The sequence below is a fragment of the Mus pahari genome, chromosome 13 (assembly GCF_900095145.1).
Source record: "Mus pahari chromosome 13, PAHARI_EIJ_v1.1, whole genome shotgun sequence".
NCBI classification, from domain to species: Eukaryota; Metazoa; Chordata; class Mammalia; order Rodentia; family Muridae; genus Mus; species Mus pahari.
The window spans coordinates 2,315,146-2,337,789 of record NC_034602.1 but is presented as its reverse complement, the minus strand read 5'-3'; positions in this window follow the sequence as shown (position 1 = coordinate 2,337,789).

Sequence of the window (22,644 nt, the reverse complement as noted above, 5' to 3'; positions counted from 1 at the left end):
TCTCTCTCTCTCTCTCTCTCTCTCTCTCTCTCTCTCTCACACACACACACACACACACGCATGCACACGCACGCAAGCACACGCCCTTCCCTCCCCCTTGCTAAACCCCGAGGCTCCACTGCTACCCTAGGGCGAGCTGCTGTCCTTCCCAGAAAGCTCTGCGCAGCTGTCTAGCTGTAGTCCTACTGCTGATCCTAAACTGTTCTTGGAAGCCTTGGGTTTTCAGAGCCCAGAGAAGAATGGGCGGGGGTTGGGAAGCCGCAGCAGGGAGGAAGCTGGCTCCCGGGACGCCCGCATTCCGCAACACCTTCTGCAAAGGCCAAACACGAAAGACACTCAGCTGCCCAACCGGACCCTGAGCTCCTGGTGCTCTGCTGCTAGGGACGACTGGGAGCGCGGTTCCCAGAGCACAGGGATGCGGGTGGGGCTGGAGTCAAGAGCAGGTGCCGCCAGGGCCTTGCGAGGCTCGAGCGCGCCACCAAGTGACCAAAGGCTGTCCCCTCCCCTCCATCTCTGCAGCCTGCTGACCAAAATGAGAGACTTTCAGTTCTTGGAAGAATTGGATGCAGAAATTTCGAGAGTAAGACGTATGAATAACTAGCTAGATACACTTCGGAGAACTGCAGAAGAGGGAAGAAATCCTGTACAGGAGGTCACAAAATCCTCAAGCTCAGGAAAACAGGACAAAGAACTGTTAACACTCAGCCTTTGGGGACATCCACCCCATTCCCAGGCCTTTGTTTTCTCTAAAAACTCACCACCTTATGAAGAAGCTTCAGGAGGAAGTACTTGACCTTTTAAACATTCATTTTGGGAAATATTAAGGCCTTTAGAAAATAAAATAACTTCTTCTCCAGGAGCCTGGATTTTCAGGTCTGCATACCCGGTGCCCTTGGCAAAGTAAACTGAAATACCAACCAATACCAACCGAGCTTTTCATTCTTCTTGGCTGCAAACTGGGCTGGCCTTTGATGGTCCTATCTGGAAGGAGAAGATTTGGCTTCTATGTTTTGGCTAGTCTCTGGTTAAACACAGTGCAATCCTCTTTCAGCTGAAAATACACTTGTTTTCCTAAAGGATGGGTGCAGAAAGAAGGCCCTGACAGTATCATTTCTAGGAAGCTGGCAGGACCAGAAAATTATAGAATCACACTATCCCAGCCTGAGCTTCTGTTACTGTGAGGATCTCACTCACGGTCCCTCTAATGAGGCAGTGCATATCCTCTTTAAAGGTGCCACCTTGTAAAAAATGATGAGTTAGGGACTGAAACCTTTGCCTTCTGGAGATCAAAGAAAAGTAGTACAGCTAGCCCCTGACCAAGAACACACACACACACACACACACACACACACACCACATACATAACTTGTACACATAGAGACTTCCTTCTGTGTCTGGGCCTTTGCCCTCTCTTCTCACAGTATGTACATACTCTCACCTTCTCTCTGACATACTTGCATCCAACTCTCCCCCGCACCCCCCCCCCGCACCCCTGACACTAACCTTTGGTCATATTTGCAATCCAAAAATGTCTTTCTTGGTACATTGAGGCACTGTAATCCTAGGAGAAAGTGGCTCCTCTCTCAAGTTTCAGCAAAGGGAGATGTCTTTTAAAGGTTTCTTTCAACACCCTCAGAGACCAAGAAACCAGCTAGTCCTCCAATGCTTTCCAATGCTCACCTCAGTGCACAACACTCCCAACCTTTCACTTCAGATAACTCAGTTCCTCCCCTATTTTAATGGTCTTGACTATGTCTGATGCAATTTTCTTGACATTTCCTTGTCTCTCAGATGCACAGGTTTTCAAGAGAATGCTTCATAACAGTTTAGAGATGGAAGAGAATACATAAGATGGAAAACTGTGTGTGTTCTTGCTTTTGATGACTCTTGAGTCACTGGTACTCAGTCCCCACGGAGATGGCATGCTTTTAGGTGCTTCATCAGGACTCTAAAATAAAGTCCAGCCCACTGATCACAGTGCCCAGGGCAGCTTCTTGTTTGAACCTTGGAACCACCATGGTATTTATCCCTAGATGACAGGAATCTACTGCTTTGCTCAGTTTATTTCTCAAGATTTATCTTTTTTTTTTTTTTTTTGTCATACATTCATCCTTTGTAGTCCCCTTAGCAAGGTGCACCTTCAGCAGATTCTCCCTTCTCCTACTGGACCCAATCTTAGTCTTCCCAGATACCAAACCATGGGAAAGAACTGTCTAGCGACTGTAAGTCACCCAGTAATAGGTCAAGTAAGAAAGTAAGTTTTCATCTCTGTGAACCCCTTAACTCCTAGCTCAGAGTAAGCACTAAATAAAAATAGGAGGAAAGAAAGGGGGCTAATGATAACATAGCTGTCAGGGGTCTTTCCTTATCTGCATTCTTTTAGCCTCTTTGTTTGGATTGTCTTACAACCCACAACATATACACACACCCTTAATTTTGAAAATATTACTTAGTGTTTAGTATTGTACTGTTAGGGAAGTTGAACACAGTTGGAACTTTTTCAAATTGTTTAAAGTTAGGATAAAATGTGCCTATAATGACTTAGCCTCAAATTTTGACAGTTTTGTTGTTGTTGTTGTTGTTGTTGTTGTTGTTGTTGTTGCTGTTGTTGTTGCTGCTGCTGCTGTTATTGTTGTTGCTGGTATTGTTGTTGCTGTTGCTGGTGTTGTTGTTGTTGATGCTGCTGCTGTTGTTGTTGTTGCTGTTGTTGTTGCTGCTGTTGCTGGTGTTGCTGTTGTGCTTTGTTTCATTTTGTTATTTCCTGATGATACCAGAAAAAAGCCATCGTCATCATAAAGTAGGACTGACCTCACTTTATCTGTTTTGAACCCAGTAACACAGGCAGCCATGGACACATTCGGTCATATTTCCACGAGCCAATTTTCCAGGAAATATGCACAACTCATCATAAATGCATTACAGTTCACCTTTGATGCCGAACTTCTGAGTCCAGAATTATGCCTTCCATGCCCATGGACTTTACTTGATAAAACAGTGTGCCAAACTATATCCATTCTCCCATAAGTTTCTTCATGTGAGGTATGGTCACCATGATACAAAAAGAAACCTGCCATCTCACTGTTAGTCTCAACCAGTTCGGGAAGACAGCCAGTTTTACAGAGGACAAGGAGGAGGTGGTGGGACCACTGAGGCAGGGGCTGTAGCTCTGCAGTCTCCTCCAGTCTCTGTAGTAACCACTGGAAGACACAGAAATGGATACTGCCTAGGGCTTTCAGAGGAACACAGTTGAATGGCTTTTAACTCTTTAAGATTCACTTCAGACTTCTGGCTATGTTTTAAGGGTCGGATTGAGGTTTGTAGCCTCAACAGGAAACCAATAAATCACCACTTAAAAGAAAGCATGGCTGTGCTTTAGTTACTCTGTAGCTAGTGGCTACCTACCAACCCATCCTGTCCTCTTCCTTTTTAGAGGGTAAGGATCTCATTCTTCTACCATATCCGTCAAGTAAAGCATTTGTTGTAGAGGATTTGCTCAGTAGAGGTTGTTCAAATGTTGTCCCCGGGGTGTCTGTGCTCTGATGTGTAAAAGAGAAAAGCACAAAAGGAAGTCAGCTTCCTGAAGTGATCTCCATAGGAGAAACAAGAGGCCACAGTCACTGCCTTGCCTGTAGGCCCCATCTCTTGGGATATTTCTGGGAATCCATAACCTGGGGAACAGAGGAAAAAGAACGTTAAAGGCAGGGCTTCCCTATCAGGCCCAACTGCAAAGCAGACTCTGCAGATGCAGAACTGGCTGTGCGCTGCCTGTGCTCACACAACCCTGAGCCATAGCATCTGGGAGAGTCCATTCCCTCTGCTCATGCCTTGGAAATGGCGATAGTGAGGAGCTTTGCAAGGGAAAACACCACTCCTCATCACACATTTGCAGGGAGGTTTGTTTTTATGCACAGAAGTCAACTGCTCAGAGTATTCACACTGCATCAGGCAGGCTAGGAAGAAAACCTTTTTCTCCAACAGTAACAGCTGTAGTCTCAAGTATCAAGTTCCCCTCAAATAATTAAATGTTAAAAATAGCAGACTAAAGATGGAGTCCTACTCAGTCCTCTTCAAAACAAACAACCACTCCCCACCCCTGTCAGGGTTCCATAGCCACAGAGGACAAGTGCTTTCTCAGAGTCTTAGTGATCACCTACAGGACATATGCTACTAGTTCACTCTGCAGAGAAGTTGGAGGCACAGGCCAAACCCTTGCAGCTAGTAAACAGAGAGGTTTCTAATACCCATATTCACTAGAAGAGGGAAGAGAGGCTTCAGAGCCCCCCAAGAGGGTATCATGAGGGGTCCTCTGTGATGGAGTCAATGAGATAGAGTCTGGACATTACCAAAAGAGCAAATAAAAATGAAAATAAAATGGAATAAAACAATGAAAATTAAAAAGCAAATAAAGAATAAAACGTTTGGGTCTTAGGGAAAGAACAAATGAAAAATGAGAAGAGGCCATGAGGATATCAGGAAATAAATCTTTAGTCTTTTGCCACCTGGTAAAAACCTTCACCTGCAGAAAAATGCACTGGGAAGGCAGGAGTGGCTTGTCTCTTTGGTTTCTATAGGAACACTGGCAGAAGTTTCTAAACCTAGTACTGTACCTATCAAAGATGCTCATACACAAACTTCTCTGCTTCAACACTACCATGCTGCTGGGTAATCCCTTTATCTTGAAACCCAGCTGATTGGTCCCACAACACACAGCATCACTGACCAGCACTTCTGAAAATGGATAAATGGATTCCTTTGTCTTGAATCTACCATGTTGTTTCCTACTACTATTTTTTTTTTTTTTTTTTTTTTGGTTTGGTTTGGTTTTTTGGTTGTTTTGCTTTGCTTTGTCTTTTGTTTTCTGACAGGGTCTCACTGTGTAGGCAAATATTGCTAGGTAGACCATGGTACACATGAACTCGCAACTATCCACCTGCCTCTGCCCCTGAGTACTGAGATTGAAGACAACTGCCTGGGGGATATGCTGAAGAAGCACAGGAAGAAGGGGGAGAAGAAGAAGGGGAAGAGGTAGGAAGAACAGAAGAGATGGGAGGGAGAAAGTCAGGAAGGGGAGAGGCAAGAGGGGGAAAGGCAGGAGGGGAGAGGCAGAAGGAGGGGAGGCAGCAGGACGGGAAGGGGCAGAATGAGAGAGGCAAGAGGAGGAAAGGCAGCAGGATGGGGGAGAGGCATGAGAGACAGAGGCTGGAGGAGAAGAAGGAGCAAAGGGAGAGGTTAAAGGAGGGGAGGTCAGAAGGGGAGAGATTAGAGGAGGAAAGGAAGAGGTGGGAGAGGTAGAGGCCAGAGGAAGAGAGGCTAGAGCAGGGGAGGCCGGAGGGAGAGAGGCAGGAGGAGGAGAGGCTGGAGGGAGAGAGGCTAGAGCAGGGGAGGCTGGAGGGAGAGAGGCAGGAGGAGGAGAGGCTGGAGGGAGAGAGGCTAGAGCAGGGGAGGCCGGAGGGAGAGAGGCAAGAGGAGGAGAGGCTGGAGGGAGAGAGGCTAGAGGAGGGGAGGCCGGAGGGAGAGAGGCAGGAGGGGGAGGCCAGTTCTTACTACCATTCTTTTAATTTTCATTTTAAGTTGTGAGTTCCTGGGACAACGTAGAATGTCCATTGAATTTCTTCCTGTTCCTACATGCCACAGCCTTGCCAACCTAGAAATGAACCTTTGATAAGCAGTAACATGTCAAGTGAAGATAATTCTGAGGTGTTTTTTGATATCTGTTTCAACTATTCTCTTTTAATTGTTCTTTACCTAGAAAGTTCCCCAACCCTCCTGGGTGAATGTGAGGATCACCATTGCTTAGACAATTGTCCAGGAATCTGTTAATAATGCTTATAAATGTAATGTGCTGCACCTCCAAGGTGCTTATTTCTGGTACAAAGTATAGATAACTATGTTGCTTTAATTTTCATTCAGTGCCCCTTCTGTAAAAGGCCAAGAAATCATAAAGTCAATTTAAATAGTAGGAAGCACAACAAAACCAAAACATGGGGTCTCTATTCAGTGACTTTCATCTTCTCCCTAGGGCACACAGAATTCTCAATTGCATCATAATACTCCTGCTATTTGTTCACTACTGACTGAGAATGAGCACCATACCAGACACTAAAGAAATAACCTGTTGGGCAGGGCGCATGGAGAAATAAAGGGGGTGGGAGAGAACCCACATCCTTCCAGAGCTCCAGTGCTCTGTGTGGGGGGGGTGGGGTGGGGGTGGATGCAGGGGACTTCTGCCCACTCTCCACATAGCCCCTGGTGGGCATCTGGCTGTGGGAAGCCATAGGACCCCAGTTCTCATAGGTTGGAGAGGGAACAGTCCAAGGTCCCTGGGCCTCACGGAGCCCAGAGATGACAGGTTCTAGCTCTTGGGTGTCACAGGACATCACTGGACACCACAGAAGAGCTGAGAACAAAGTGAGGGCCCCAGGAGCAGCTCAGTCAACCCCAGGACTGAAGGGAGAAGAGGGCAGGGAGAAAGGGGGTGTTGTGTGGTTCCCATGAAGGCAAGAACCCTTAGTCTGGTCCATGGCTGAAGCACAGGAGGTTAGATGTAGCTCTTTAGAGGAAACCCTATTTCATTGTTCAAACAGGGTGGGTCTTGATGAGCAGAGATGGTCTATGGTTTTAGAGCTTTATTGTAGAAAGGCAGAGTAAGAGAAAAGGTAGGAAGGGAGAGGCTGGCCATGGCCATGTGGAAAGGGGGGAAAGAGAGGGGGAGAAGAAGAAATAGAAATGAGAATAAGAGAGGTGAGAGCTTAAGAGAGAGAGGAGGGGCCAAGCAGCTCCTTTTATAGTGGTCTGGGCTACCTTGTTGTTGTCAGGTTGTGAGGTGGAGTATACTTGGCTACTGCCAGGTAACTGTGAGGATAGAGTCTAGCAAGAATTCCAAGAGTTTGGGACATTGTCTATGTCACAGGATTATGGGTTTGGGGGCCATGTGTCAGGCACCTGTGTCTAGGAATGTGGCTCACTGTTCTGTCCCTTGTAGAATTTTCTACTGGATCTCCGGAGTAAGCTTCCCTCAACTAGAACACAGGTTGCCTTCCATGGTCCCACAATAACCTCACATTCAGCCTCTGCTACAGAGGTCTCTATAATTCATTGTTGGCTTGAATAAAGTTTGAATATTAACTTTAGCAAATCACTGAACAAAATGGCCATGTTATATATGTATTATATGTGTATATCTATTGATAATGCATGTCTGTGTGTTATCATGTCCATTTGAATGTATGTGGATTCTCATCTCTATAACTATAATTAAAATAGAGAAAGCTTCAGACAATGACAGTAGAAATCTATGCTAGCATATATAACAATAGGCTCATTTTCTCATGACAACAAAAACAACAAAATCTATAGAACTCTATACCTTCCAGTTTCCCAATGTTTGTTCATATAAAAAGTATGATCATGAATAAATCATCTAAATTTTCCAAGAGGTGAGGTGAGAGGATTTTAGCAAAATCTGAAATCTTGTGGGACTACAGGTAAAGACAGCAAACTACCAGAAGCCCAGTGTATAGCATAACTAGGAATGCAAGCTGACCTCCAGTTACAACTAGGCCATGGCATCTCCTCTCTTGCTCTGGTTTCTGAACCATTAAAATGATGATGGCAATATGTATAAGAGCTTTTGTGTCAAAATGATGTAGTGAACATGTTTCTAAAAATATAGCATTTTTGAGGGATATTATTTGTCTCCACATTGTTATCTCTTCAAAGAGCAAAGTATCCTCTAAATATTCACCACTAACCTAGCTAAGGAACTATGCTTTAGTTAACTTCTGACCCTCTGGAGTTGTAAGAACTGACTAGAGGACTGGAGTTTCATCCCACATCCAACACCCTAAGCTATATTCAAATAAAGGGGAACATGAACTTATATCCACCAACCTCTCCACACCCACACCCAAGTCAGTTCTGAAACCTTGGTTAATCCACAAGGGAAGCTTTTTATGAATTAGCAATAGGCACTCTTTTCTTTAGTGGTGTTTCCAGTCATGTGTTACTTTGGGTTCCCCTGATAAGTGAAGTCAGGTAGACAGAACTATGGGGTGGTGTCGCAGACCCCCGAAATCTGACCAGCAGAGACGGGGAAGAACGATGCAAATGCCAAGCAGGTTCCAAACAGATTTCTTCTTTATCTCCCTGAACAGCTTTTAATCTTTTCCCTCTCACAAGCAGCTTTCTCTAACCCTCTCCCTGCTCTCACTAAACCCCAACTCCACTCTGCAACTCCTTCTTCCACTCTTGCCCACCTGAACTATTTACAGCCTTCTCCCCCAGAATTCTCCCCACTCCCTCTAGGGCACATCCTGTTTTCTCCCAGCCCCCCCTCCCCAGCTCCTTCCCAGCCCAGGGTGCATCCTGTCTTCAGTCCTCTGACCTGATCCTTTCCCCCTCTCCTGGATCTGGTCAGAGTTCAACCAGGGAGGCCAGTGATAGTCCATTAATGCAGCAGGCAGGCAATCCACACAGGCTCAGCAGTTCAGGCTTGGCACACCCACTCCCTACAGGGTGGATGGATGGATGGATGGTTGGATGGAGAAATGGAAAGACAGAGAGCCTACATATATAGAATTGTTGTAGAATATAATCACAGAGGGTAAGAATACCCAAGAGTTAAACCTGATTGCTGAGAGTCAACAGTTTCAACTTATATGACCCTGACAATCTGGGACCAAAGTAAAGAGTTATGTGGGTTAAAGTATGTATCTAAGTGTGAAATCAGAAAACAAAAACAAAAACAAAAAACAAAACAAACAAACAAAAACCTGTCCCAGCTTGAGGATAAACAAGGAATTCCCCTCACTCTCTTTTCTTTATTTTTCTAGAAACTCAGTGGAGCCCTCCTTGCAGTGGGGAGTGTGATTGCTTGACTCAATCTACATTGCAGATGCTAAATTTGTCTATAAATAGTTCAAAGACTTGCTCAAAATATTTTTAATCGAATAGTGACGTGAAATGGTCCAGTCAAGTTAAAACACAATCACTATACATCAGTGTATTGTGGGGCATAGGCTGTACTTCTATTGAAGCTCCATTTCCCCTGAGCTGGGTACCATAGTGGAGACTTCAGTCTGATAACTCATAACATTATATCTGCTCTAAGGACTGCTGATGTTGTTTAGAGTTGGTACTGAGAGTCTTGCCTTCATAAGTCTCCACTCTATCCTCCCTCACGTCTTTTAGTTTCTAAACTGTCCTTGCTTTGGGCTACATCTAGTACCCGAATAAAAGGTAGGCCCCTCTATAAGCTGCTGGAATGAAATATAATTTTCATGTTCTTCTTCTGTTTGCTTGTTTGTTTTTAAAACAAGGTCTTCCAGAAAATCATCTAACTTAAGTGAAGCACACAGGGAAAGGGCATAGTGCTTAAGCTTCCTTTCCAGTGAACAAATCAAAATACAACACAGATTTCCTGACCTAGTAGGTCTGTGAAAATGTTAACCTGAGCTAGAGAACAGAAAAAAATAACATAACGATGATGATGATGATGATGATGATGATGATGATGATGATGATGATGAAAGGGAAAATGAGAATCCTAAAGGCTAGGAATGATATAAACAAATCAAAAATTAACAGAAATAAAGACCGAGTAATCATTCTGTGAGCTCTGATTCCCAAAAGTTGCAGAAGTGTAACAGAAGGGATGAGTGTCTGTTTACCAGCTACAGATAGGGTGTCAAGTACAACACATGTGTGACAACTGGGAGTACAATGTCCCAAGCCTAAGAATACTATGCTGCTGCCATCAGAACACAACCAGTCAACATGAATTTGTCTATTCTACAAATGGAGGAGCAGGGGTACACATGAAGGCTCCATGCAATTTCACATATACAGTATACCAATATTTAACAAAGACAAGGAAGCAAGTGCACAGCAGCACCATGAGAGTGGGGAGAAAAATGATTCAGATGCCGGCCAAGAAACATAAACAATGCAGCCAGGGAAAGCTGGGAAATAGAGAGCTCTTGCTATGGTAACAGGCTTAGAAACTAAATGTGACTCTGCAGTAGAAATGTAATTTTTTTATTCTGAAAAGATAAACAGATCAACCTAACAGAGGGAGGGAAATGAAGAGGGTGAGGGAAGGAGGAGGCATAAATAGTGCTAAGGATGTTTGAGAAAGCCTATATTCTACAAGATTACTTTAAAATATAACATATATATTTATATACAGATATAGTTTAAGTGGAGCTACCCCATATAGCAGATAATGCTTTCCCAGGAGGTACCAACTATATAACAACAACAACAAAAAAAAAATATTAGCCATTGATAATACCTTTTGAGTTGTTAGTTAAGAGGCCCAAGAGACCTCCACAACAATATATGCTATTATTCCTGGTTGCCTGCCAAAACTTGAAAGAAAACCTTATTGCTGGAGACATCACATACTTCCATCACAGAACCTGGAAAGATCAAGCTGACCCGAGAGCCTCATTCCTGAGCACTATCTCCTAGTTTCAGAAGGTATTGTGCAAGGAAGATATTATCAACAGTCTTAGCAAGTTTTAAACTGAACACAGCACTGCCAAGCCTGGCAAGAAACCTCAAAGGTGCCATGGTAGCAATTATATAATGGGGATAACCAACAACTGCCTGGTTAGGAAAGAACTCATGCCTGTACTGTAAACCTAGCCAAGAATCCGTGGCTGTAAAGGTCATAGACCTTGGAAGAAAACCTATTTCTGCCATTTTTCTAAAATAATACCATTTCCAACTGTCTTGTAGTTGTTCTCATACCCAAAGTGCAGTTATCACTGCTTATCAAAAAAAGTTTATTTTTACTAACAGATAGGTTATTATAGACACTCACAAATTGACAAAATACTTAGAATACATGGGGAGAGCTGAGCTCCACTGGATGATCTATAACATAACCCCTATGAGTAAGGCTTGTGGGCCACCATGAAGAGGAGGCAGACAGATTTTTACAGCCAGAGGATCCAAATAACTGCATGTCTTAGAATTTTACTGCTGTGAACAGACATCATGACCAACACATGTCTTATAAGTGACAACATTGAATTGGGCTGGATTATAGGTTCAGAGGTTCGGTCCATTATCATCAGGGTAGGAGCATGGTGCATCCAGGCAGGCATGGTGCAGGCAGAGCAGAGGGTTCTACATCTTCATCTGAAGGCTGCTAGCAGAATACTCATGTCTAGGCAGCTAAAACTAGATTATTAACTACCATATCCACAATGACATACATACTCCAAGAAGGCCATAACTCCTGATCATATCACTCCCTGAGCCAAGCATATACAAACCATCACATTCCACTCTCTAGCCCTCATAGGCTTATTCAAACATATGAGTCTATGGGAGCCATACCTAAACACAGCATAATAAAAAATATGTGTAGTCCAACTTCCAAAGTCCCCATTCTATAGCAGTCTCAACAATGTTAAAACTTCAAAGTTTCTTCTGAGATTCATCCAGTCACTTAACTGTAATCTCCAATGCAAGATAGGAAAACAGCTGGACAAACTCCAAACTCTTCATCTCCATGTCTGATGTCAAAGCGGTCTTAAGATCTTCAACTCCTTTTTCAACTATTTCGACTGCAACAAACTTCTTTCTACTGAGCTGGGTCCACTGTTAGTCGCATTCCTCAGCAGTTACACTATGGCTCTGCCATCTTGAAAATCTTGGGGTCTCCAAGGCAACTTTAATATTACAACTTCTTGTTTCAATGTCTGGAAACCACACACGATCTTCTGGGTTTCTCTAAATGTTGTTTGCCACTTCTCCAGTGCTGCCCTCTGTAGCACTCTAAGTTCAGGTTGATCCACTCCACTGCTGGTGATCATCTCATCGTACCATCATCTACAATACACTGGGGTCTTCCACAGCAGCTGGACTTCACCAATAGCCTCTCATAGGCTCACTTTATGGTGCCAAGCCTCAACTCCTTTGCATGACTTCTTCAATCCTGGGCCATAAACTACAACTGAGGCTGTACCTTCACCAGTGGCCTTCCATGGCCTCTCACAGTGCCAAACATCAGCTTCTCTTCATGACCCCTTCATACCTTCAAAACCAGTATCACCTGAGTGACTCTTACACCATACCAAATACAGCTACAACACAAAGTACAACCTTCTCTATCTCTGAAAAACAGCTTTTTTGTGCTCTCAGAAAAAACTTCCCAGAAGATTTCACCTCAGTGATGCTGGCTTCTTTTTAATCACTGCTAGTTTCTTAGCTCTAGATAACCAGCATCAATTGTCCCAGTAGTCCCTTCTATTTTTCACTCTAAAGCCAGAGGCACATGGCAGAAGCTCTGAATTCTGCTACTTTCAAGAGCTTGAACATGGCCCTCTTGTTCTATAACATTATCACTAGCTTTCACTTTTCTGACTTCTTCGATGCCTAATCTTGGCTGTAGATTGACCTTGAACTCACAGATCTGCATGCCTGTCTCCTGGGATTAAAGGTGTGTACCACCATGCCTTGATCTAAACTTAGCTGGGTAGAACCTTTCCCCAAAGTCTCACTCCCTTCAATACAGGATTCAGATCCATTTTACTTCCTAGTACCCCTTTAATACTCAAAACACACATTTTATGTTTTCCCTTTCTCAGCTTGCTATGCTTGTTTAAAATGCTTTTTGTGAGATTTAACAAAGTCTGTGATGGGCATTTCTGAGACTTCCCTTGTCAATGCAATTAATCTGAGTCTCTTCACCTTAGCCTCAGGCAGACTTTTCAGACAATGACAAAAAGTAACCCTTGTCTTCACCAAACTCCCACAAAAACAATCTCTAGGTTGCATATTGAAATTCTCCACTGAAACCTCTTGGGCCAGGTCCACACAATTGGAAATCACTCTCATTAAGCCCCATTTGAAGCATTCCACTGCTTTCCAAATCCAAAGTCTCAAAATCCACATTCTTCTAAATAAAAGCAAACTCAGGTCTAGCACAGCAAAAGCCCACTCCTGGTACCAACTTCTGTGTTAAGGTTTTACTGCTGTGAACAGACACTATGACCAAGGCAAATCTTAAAAAGGGCAAGATTGAATTGGGGCTGGCTTACAGGTTTAGAGGTTCACAGGTTTAGAGGTTCAGTCCATTATCATCTAGGCAGAAGCATGGCAGCATCCAGGTAGGCATGGTGCAGGCAGAGCTGAGGGTTCTATATCTTCATCTGAAGGCTGCTAGCAGAATACTCACTTCCAGGCTAGAACTAGGGTTAAACCCCATACCCACACCTACTCTAACAAGGCCACAACTCCTGATCCTGACACTCCCTGGCCCAAGCATATACCAACCATCACACTGCAAAAAGATGATGTCTCTTGACAGGGAATCTGTCAGCCATGAACTCTCAACAATATGTTTGCTAGCACATGACCTGCACAAAAACAGTCAACATTCTATATGAATGCGGAAAAGTTCACAAGGCCCCACATCTAGATAAAGAGCTGCAAGCAGTCAGCTGTTGCTAAGAGAGAAAGAACCGGTTTTCTTCAGGGACAAAACCCATGATAGATTACTCAAACCTAAGTACTTAAACATCTGAGCAACATTAATTGGACTTATTAGATGTATATGTATATACATATATACATATAACTATAAAAATAATAATAGAAGAAGTCATAAATTCAAGAGAGAGTTATGGGGGTATGGGAAGTGTTGGAGGGGGAGAAATGGGCTCAAATTGGTTCAAACACAGTGTACTTACTCACAGAATTCTGAAAATTAAAAAACTAAAGGATAAACATAAATAAATTGCCTTATATTAAAATAAACATCTGTGCTCATCCCTAATATCTGAAAACCAGGAAAAGAGTTCTAGACACAAGACATTACCTTAGAGACAGGTGGCTATAGGTCCTTTATTTCAGAGTTTCAAATTCTGACTGTTAATAATATAAGAAAGCTCTCATATACCAGTGAAGTTGCAAACAAATCAATACCAGTTCCTCTAGAAACATATACTCTCAGTTGTTGGGAGAATTAAATGCACGCCAACCTGTTCACGAGTCTCACGAGCCAAGCTTCCAGATGCCTTTAGTATTTAACTCTCCATTTAGTGAAACTAAACCTAGTCAGGATCTTCTAGTGTAACAGAAACAAAAGGATGTCTATGCATTTATTATACAAGGGGTTTGGGGGCTGGGTTACACAGCATCTGTTGATGAATACAATGATAACAGACACCACTGCTCAGCAAAGAAAGTGGCTTCCCACCCAGGCCTGCTGCCTACCTAGACTTCTTGCCACCAAGGCCTACAGCCCCATGGAAATTGAGGGAAGGTCTTTCCTCACCAATTACTCTCCTACATGTCAGTGTCTTTTCTGGAACATCTCCACAGACACACAGAGGTATGTTTGTTTTGTTTTGCTTTTCTGGTCTTTGACACCTGTTAATGCAGAAAAGTTGACAACCAAGACCAACCATTACACATGGCTTCTCACCTAATTCCTTGGGAAGTGTACTACTCTGATCTCCATGCATGGCATTTATGTCCACTGGGCTTCTCAAACCTAATCCATCCAAATCTGACTTCCCTCTCATCTCTTGAAGCTATTGTCACACTCTTTCATGTACCACATCTACTTTAACCCATTAAACTAAGTCTTATCCTAGGGCCTTGGTCTTTTCTCTTGTTTCTCTGACCAAGCCTGCTCAGTCAGTCAACAGGTTCTCCAGGACAAGAGTGAGAATTAAAACACACACACACACACACACACACACACACACACACACACACACACACAACAATTAGGCAATATTATAACATTACCCCAGCCAGTTCTGAGGCTGAAGCAAGTTTATTTTTTTTCCAGTCTGCTTTTATACCACTTTAAGTACATGCAAAATGGTAAAATCAGTTCTGGGCCAAGGAATAAGCAAGGCAATAAGCAAAATCCCAGTAAACACCTTTCTAGGGACTAGTCAGAATGACACAGGGAATGCCACGCAAGCCTATGCTGAGCCCACTCTGGACTTTGCATTAACTCAAATGTAAATGTTTCTCAATCTGGGCCTATTTCCTGAGTCCTGGCCCAAAGTCAGATTCCAGCCTTGAGTTTATTTCTTTTGTGCTGGCCAAGTGTCTAGAAGCAAGTGGCACCATGAAGCTCTCCACATTTCTCCCTCTGCTTTGAGTACTGAGTTTCCACAGATGATTCCCTTTGATTTTGAGATCTCAACTTGAATATCTCAGTAAGAGTTTGTCGTGATTTTCAACCTCTCTCAGTACAGATTAGGAGGAAGAAGAGGAGTGTCAATACACATGGGCATAGGATGAAACGCTGAATGGCATTCTAGGTATTAGACATATACTGAACAATCTTGTCTGCAAAACCTTCTTGCTAGAGAAGTGGAAGCTTGGGCATGGCATACTGGCTGAAATGTCTGGACTGGAAGTAGCATGAATCATCTAGTTGAAAAGAGGTAAAATGTATGATACTGTCTATCAAGGAAAAGAGAGCCAGTCATGGATGAATCCTAGTGTAAGACTCCGGCAAGCCTTAGCTTACCAGGGACTCCCTGAGTGAATGACCCAGAGCCGGAATCAATGCAAAATGCAAGAGGAATTTATTATTCCAACATGTTAGGGTTGCCCTGCTCGTGGAGAGAGAACAACCCTGCACAGCCCATCCAGTGAGCCTTTATACAGTTCTCCAGGCAGCAGCCATTAAGTACAATGTGACTGACAGAACAGTGTGACTTTCAAATTGATTGGTCTATAGGGAATGAGGTAGGTGGCCAATGGTAGTAGAATGTGTCCATGAGCTCCAGTGGTCAGTCCCTCCTTCCTGTGGTCTGAGGAATGCAATCAGCCCCTCCCTTCTGTAGGGGAGAGGTGTCTATGTTCTTTATTACCTTTCACTTCCAGGGGAAGAGGTCTGTTAGAATTTTCTAAAATTCCTGAGCTGACCTCTTCACTAGACCATTAGCTACGACCAGCTACTACCAGCTGTTCTCTTGGAAACTGCTTACCATTTGAGGAAACTAAATCCCTGTTGCACTTTCTTGCTCTGGAGTTAATATTAAACTGATAGTTTTCTCTTCATACATTCATCTCTTCAATGTTTCTAAGAGACAGAATTCTATCAGATGACCCAGGCTGCCCCCAAATTCCTCAGGCCATATCTCCCACATATCTGAGACTTTAAGCATGTACCATTATACCTGGCTAGCAGATACTTTTTGATGGCTTCCTGTTATGTGTCAGATACTAAGTGAGAGTGTAGATACCGCAGTCTTCCACATACTTATCTGTGGCTTTCCCTGAAATAAATGATAGTCTGAAAATATTAAATAGAAAGTTCTAGAAAGAAACATTTGCAAATCTTCAACTGTGATGAAAACTTACTGATGCCTTTTTACCTCAGTAGGCACATGGTCACTCTTTTATCCACACAGTCATGACGTAAATGCTACCTAATAACTAGTCACAAATCATCACACCAACTGTTGTGGTAACACAGAAATCCCTGCTCAAGTAAGACTTTAGTTAATGATACTCCCAAAGTTCAAGAATAGTGATGTTGGTGATTTCATGATAGTGGTTATAACTATTATATTTGATTATTAGTTACTTTTTAAATTTCTTATTGTGCCTGTTATAGTTAAACCTTATTGTATGTATGCTTATAAGAGAAATGGAGTCTATATAGAGTTTGGTGCTTTATATGGTTTCAGGTAACCACTGGCAGTCTGGAAACATTCATTCCACAGGTCAGGGAAGACAACTATATAGATTCCAGAGGTGTTGCTTGCATAGTACTCCATAGTGTGGTAGGAGAGGCATGTGGCAACATGTGACACCCACAGTGCCCCTACTTACTCATTGGTATGCTGCACATCTTACACCAGATGAATATGCACTATGCACATTCATTTAGAAAAAAAAATAATCTTTTTCTAAGACTGTGCTGTCCTGGAGGAGTGCTGCTAATTGTAGGTCCCCTGAAAGTTTTTGCTGCTCTCTCAGAAACTTATTTATCCAAAGTAGACTCAGATAACTGTAATAACTTAATGGTCTTTAATTCACAAATAGCAACAAATAAACAGGCAATCCTAGAGATGGAAAACCTATGGCAGAGAACAGGAGCTACAGACACAAACATCACAAACAAAATACAAGAGATAGAAGAGAGAATCAGAGGAGAAAGTGATATATCAGTCAAAGAAAATCCAAAAGCTAAGAAGTTTCTAACACAAAATATCCAGGAAATTCGGGGGACTATGAAAAGACCAAACCTAGAAACAACAGGAAGAGAAATAAAAGAAGACTCCCAAATGAAGGTCTGGAAAATATCTTCGTCAAAATCATAGAAGTAAATTTTCCTAATCTAAAGAACAAGATGCCTATAAATGCACGAGAGGCTTACAGAGTACCAAATAGAATGGACCAAAAAAGAAAATTCTCCCACCACATAATAATCAAAACACTAAATACACAGAACAAAGAAAGAAACATTACTAAACCTTAAATCACACATTGAACTCCACATATTAATTGTGGGAGACTTCAACATCCAATCCTCACCAATGGACTGGTCATCAAAATAGAAACTGAACAGAGAAAAAAAAAAATGAAACTTATAGATCTTGTGAATCAAATGGACCTGGCCAATATCTACAGAATATTTGACCTAAACACAAAAGAATATGCTTTTCTCTCAGCACCTCATAGAATCTTCTCCAAAATTGACCATATACTCAGTCACAAAGTAAGCCTCAATAGATACAAGAGAACTGAAATGCCTTGTATCTTATCAGAGCACCATGGATTAAAGCTGGACTTCAACAACAACTGAGGTGGTAGGGAGATTAGGGGATGGGGAGAGTAATACCTAGGGGGAGCTCCCCCTTTTCAGAGGGGAAGGGCAGGGAAATGTGGGGAGGAGATGTGAGGGGGTACTGGGAGGAGAGAAGGGCTGATATTGGGATGTAAAGAGAATAAATGGAAAAAATAAAGGAGATAATTTTCTTTAACAGTGTGAATCCTGTTAGGTCTAAGATGCTCCTGTGTATGGCCACACTCCAGGAGTATATAGACATCACAAATAGGACTTGATGGTTCAAAAATAAACAAGTGAAGACAAAATTTTGATAGACTTGGAATGTGAGGATGGATCTGAAAAGAGATGGATAATGTGGTCAAAATACAGTCTATGAAATTCACATGGAAAATAAAAGTATTTCAAAAGTAAAACAGAACAATACAAAAAACTTGGGCTAGCTTTTACCTTAATAATAAAGAATAAAGATACTTATTATTATTTTATAAACTCCTGGAGGGCTGGGTGGAGATGCAAGAACAGGATGAGTTCAAAATCCATGCAATTATCCCATTTCAATTTTTCCTTTGCTAACAGTCAAGCTAGGGTGTTAATGCATAAATAAATAGATTATTATAATAAGTATAATAAATATTTCCCAAAGAAAAACTTCAGCACACATAAATGCATACATGTATGCATACACACACATGCACAAGCTCATGTCATTTATTTATTTGTTTGACTCTTACTCTATACCGAATGAATCTGATCAAGCTATTAACTAGTTCTAGTAAACATAAATGTCTTTCATTCTCTAGAGTTTGAATGCATCCATCATCCTGGGATTATAATATATATGACATTTGGACTGTCAGTCGCATTTCCTAAGTAAGTGGTAGACATTATTAGTTTATCACTAGACTATTTTCTCCTAAATGTGGATCAGATCTCATAATCTTTCTTACAATACCAAGCAGCCACTAGCAGTTGATAGAAGTAGATACTTAAACTAGAGACCATTTTACATTCCTATGTCAAATTGAAACTTTATTAAATAATTGAATACTATTTTGTCTTTTAATAACCCATAACCCTTCTCATAACAGAAGACCAGTAAATATTTAGTGAATTAAACTACATTCTGAGCATAAAGCTTCTATAATGAGAGATCATGAATCAAGGTAAACTTTGATTGTATTTTTAAAAAAGAAATGAAAGCTTTATGTATACTTTTAACTTACTGTACACTCAACAAGCATGAATAATGAACCCACATGATTAATGATTCATAAAATAATTTACAATCTATAATGAGTGTCATATTATTCATTAAGTTCAAGGCTATAAGATTGAAGCCAAAGAAGCAGGGGACCCAGTCCCTTATCTCTAATATCTAGTTAAGACATTTTCTAGTGAAGATGCAGACCAAGTTGAGTTTGTGATTATAACAAAGCTCTTCCATTTCAGACCTCAGTACGCAGTGAGAGAAGATATTGTCACCAAAAAGCTTTCTAAAATGATCCTTCTAAAACAAAACTGTTTCCTTACAAAGGAAAACTCTGTTCATCTCAAGACTGGGTCCCACATTGCTAAAGCCCACTGGCCACGTTTGAGAGGAAACTCAACTGCACGCATCTTTCACCTTTAATTTTTTTAACATGCTGATATACGTTGTGTGCACCCCTGTCAAACTAATAGAGTTCATTCATGAGAAACCTGGAGAACTACGGTGTGATGGTCAGTCTTGGCTGTAGGCTTGGCCAGAAGTATAATCACTTACATGGCAGATTTCTGCACATTTGTAAGGGTGGCTCCAGAAGAAAGAAGACTCACTCTGAATGTGAGCAGCATCATCCTATGTCCTGGGGGGGAGGGGAGGCAGGCTGAACAGAAAGAACAGGTCTAAGAAAAGTCAAGTTCAACCTTCTGTGCTTTGAAGAGTTCGAAGAAACACCATCTCCCTGATAGTGATAGACCCTAGAGGGACTAAGGGAGGGACAGTAGATATGGTTCCATGAGATGATGAAATATGCCTTTATTTAAACCCAAACTTTGTGAGTAATTGGTAGGATTATTATTAGCAAAATAACACAAGTATTACTATAAGGAAGATTAAAGTTAGATTGACCAGTGTCCTGATTCTGACATTATAAAACCTTTCATAAAAATGAGTGTACTTACAATTATGAGGGACATAAAGCATCAATCTTAAGGGAAGTATAAAATCCTAGAGAGATGGAGAATGATGCTAGCTGGGGCCAATAAAGATACACTGCTTTGAGATTACATCTTCAGACAACCTTGAAGTACATGTTGTTTGTCATAGAGAACACTTGGTTAGAAGGCATGCAAGTATGAAGAAGCTATATTCAGAGAAGGATAATTACTCTTTACTCAATGGAAGTTGGTAAATAAGAATCAAAGTCCAGGGACCATGTCTCAAGACAAGTGATAGCCTATTTCACAGCATACAGACAGCCTTAAAGACTTGTTCTTCTGGGATTTAGTTTATTGTTCCCATGTATTTTTCTTTACATACATATTGATAAGGCTTCAAAATGTGATTTTTTTCCCATCACAAAGCCTATTCCAAGTTCTCTGATGGTCCAGATTATAGGAGGTTCTGCCCCTACAAAAGCCCTGGGAGTACTCTAGTCTGAGTCTAAAGGGCTGCATGCTGGTGCTGTTCTGTTCTACACAGACACAGACCAAGCAGGACAGGCTACTGTTTCCAGGGTAAGGATTCAGAATATGTTCTGTTCTCACCAAACTTATTTCTAATACTAGTTTTCTATTAAACAGCATGTCAAAAAATCAAACTTCAAACAGCTAAACTAAAAAGGCATGTTCATGGTGGATTTCAGTAGGGGCTTATGTAATCAGTGGAGGAAGCTAGACATTCCTGGTATTCCCTGTCCTGTCTGTGATGCTCTCTATGGGATAACTAACATTTCATCTGACAGTATCATTTTAGCCAAAAAGCCACATAGGGAGAGCTCAGGGATTGTTTCTGAAGCCATCACTATGACCAAGAAAGTAGAAACACATTGAGGGGTATGGCCCTCATTTGTACCACATTGCCAGAGTTGCAAGGACAACACTATTTTCTCCTAAAAAAAATGGAGCATGAAGGGGGAGATACATCTTGAGTTTTGGAGACAAGTTGAGGAAGTCATTGTAATCTGCCATCTCTTAGAACAAAGGTGCAAGGAGGAGCAAGTAAAGACTTTTGAGAAATAGGAGGAAAGTTTTCAAAGGGATACTAAATTCTATAATTTATATCTGGAACACCCCCCCCCCAGGCTTATGTGTTTGTTCTCCTATGGAGGTGCTTCTGAAAGGTGGTAGAGGACCAGTCCTCACTGGAAGAAGCAGGCTTGTCAGAGTCTGCTTTTGAAATCTGGTTTAGTTCTCAAGATCTTTACTCCTCTGGCTCTTTTCTTTCTGGCCACTAAGATGTAAAGCAGTTTTTTTAAATGTATTTATTATTATATTTAAGTACACTGTAGCTCTCTTCAGACACACCAGGAAAGGGCGTCAGATCTCATTACGGATAGCTGTGAGCCACCATTTGGTTGCTGGGATTTGAACTCAGGACCTTTGGAAGAACAGTCAGTTCTCTTAATCACTGAGACATTTCTCCAGCCCCGTAAAACAGTTTTATTCTACAACATTTTTATTCTGTGATGTTCAGAATACCCAAACACTCAAATGCATCATGGCCAACTGCAATGTACTAAATTCTGTAAATCTATGAGCCATAAAAATCTATTTTTGTGTTGTTTGCCTCAGGTAACCTTTGTCAGAGCAATAGAAAAACTAACATACTATGCCAGGTAACACTGCACAGACAACCCTTTAGAGACGAATAAAACATTTAATGTTAACCAAACCATATCATTCCCCACTCAACTCTAGTCACATAACCCAATGGCTATATGAAAAATGCACAACAATTGCTTCCAACTTGCTAAGACCGTTCACCAAATATGCTACCCCATTTTATGTAATATTGAGAAAAATTTCAGGTATATTTTGCAACTTCAATAAAATGAATATATTTTCTAAGAATTGAATAATAAAAATGCAGAATTAATTGGTATAAGGATAACATAGATTAATACATATTTATAGTTAAAACTAAAGGTTACCTCCCAAACAGAAAATCCACTCCTGGAGAGCCTTCTAGCCTACTGACATATAACCAAGTCACATATGATACCTGATGGTGTTGTTTACCTCAGAGTCAAAGGCATTGCTAACTTTAAGTAACATCTTTACTGACTTCTTGACCTCACTCAAACAAATGCATCCCTGCAGATGAAATATAATTTATAATCCCTTCAGAAAATTTCTCCAGCTGTACCTGAAACATGATTAAAGAATAATGAAACACTAGTTTAAAAGTCATCTTGGACAAATTAAATCAAAGCCACTGCTGCTATAAACAGAAACAGAGCCTATATCCAGATTGCTCACAGCCTATATCAGCCTTGAATGTTGCTGCTAACACTATAGATGTTTCTACACTGGCCCTGCTCAATTGGGAATCAAGTATAAAGTATATAGAAACTAAAATACATTATTTGGTTTAAAATTCATCCAATTTCCCCACCTTTTGTGTAATTCTCAAAGAAACAGCATCTTTCCTTTCTCCAAAACATTAACTGCTGTCTGCTGATATCACCCATCATTCACTGTATTCTGATTTATTGGATATTTTTATTTCTCTTGGGTACCAAAACCTCTTGTTTACCTCAGAGTAAAAGGCATTAAAATGAAGCTTCTGCAGCAACTGTTAACTTTGAATAAAATATTTCCCCCATCCATCATTTCAGAAATGATGATTGTTCAACTGCATCTAAACACCTATCCAACTT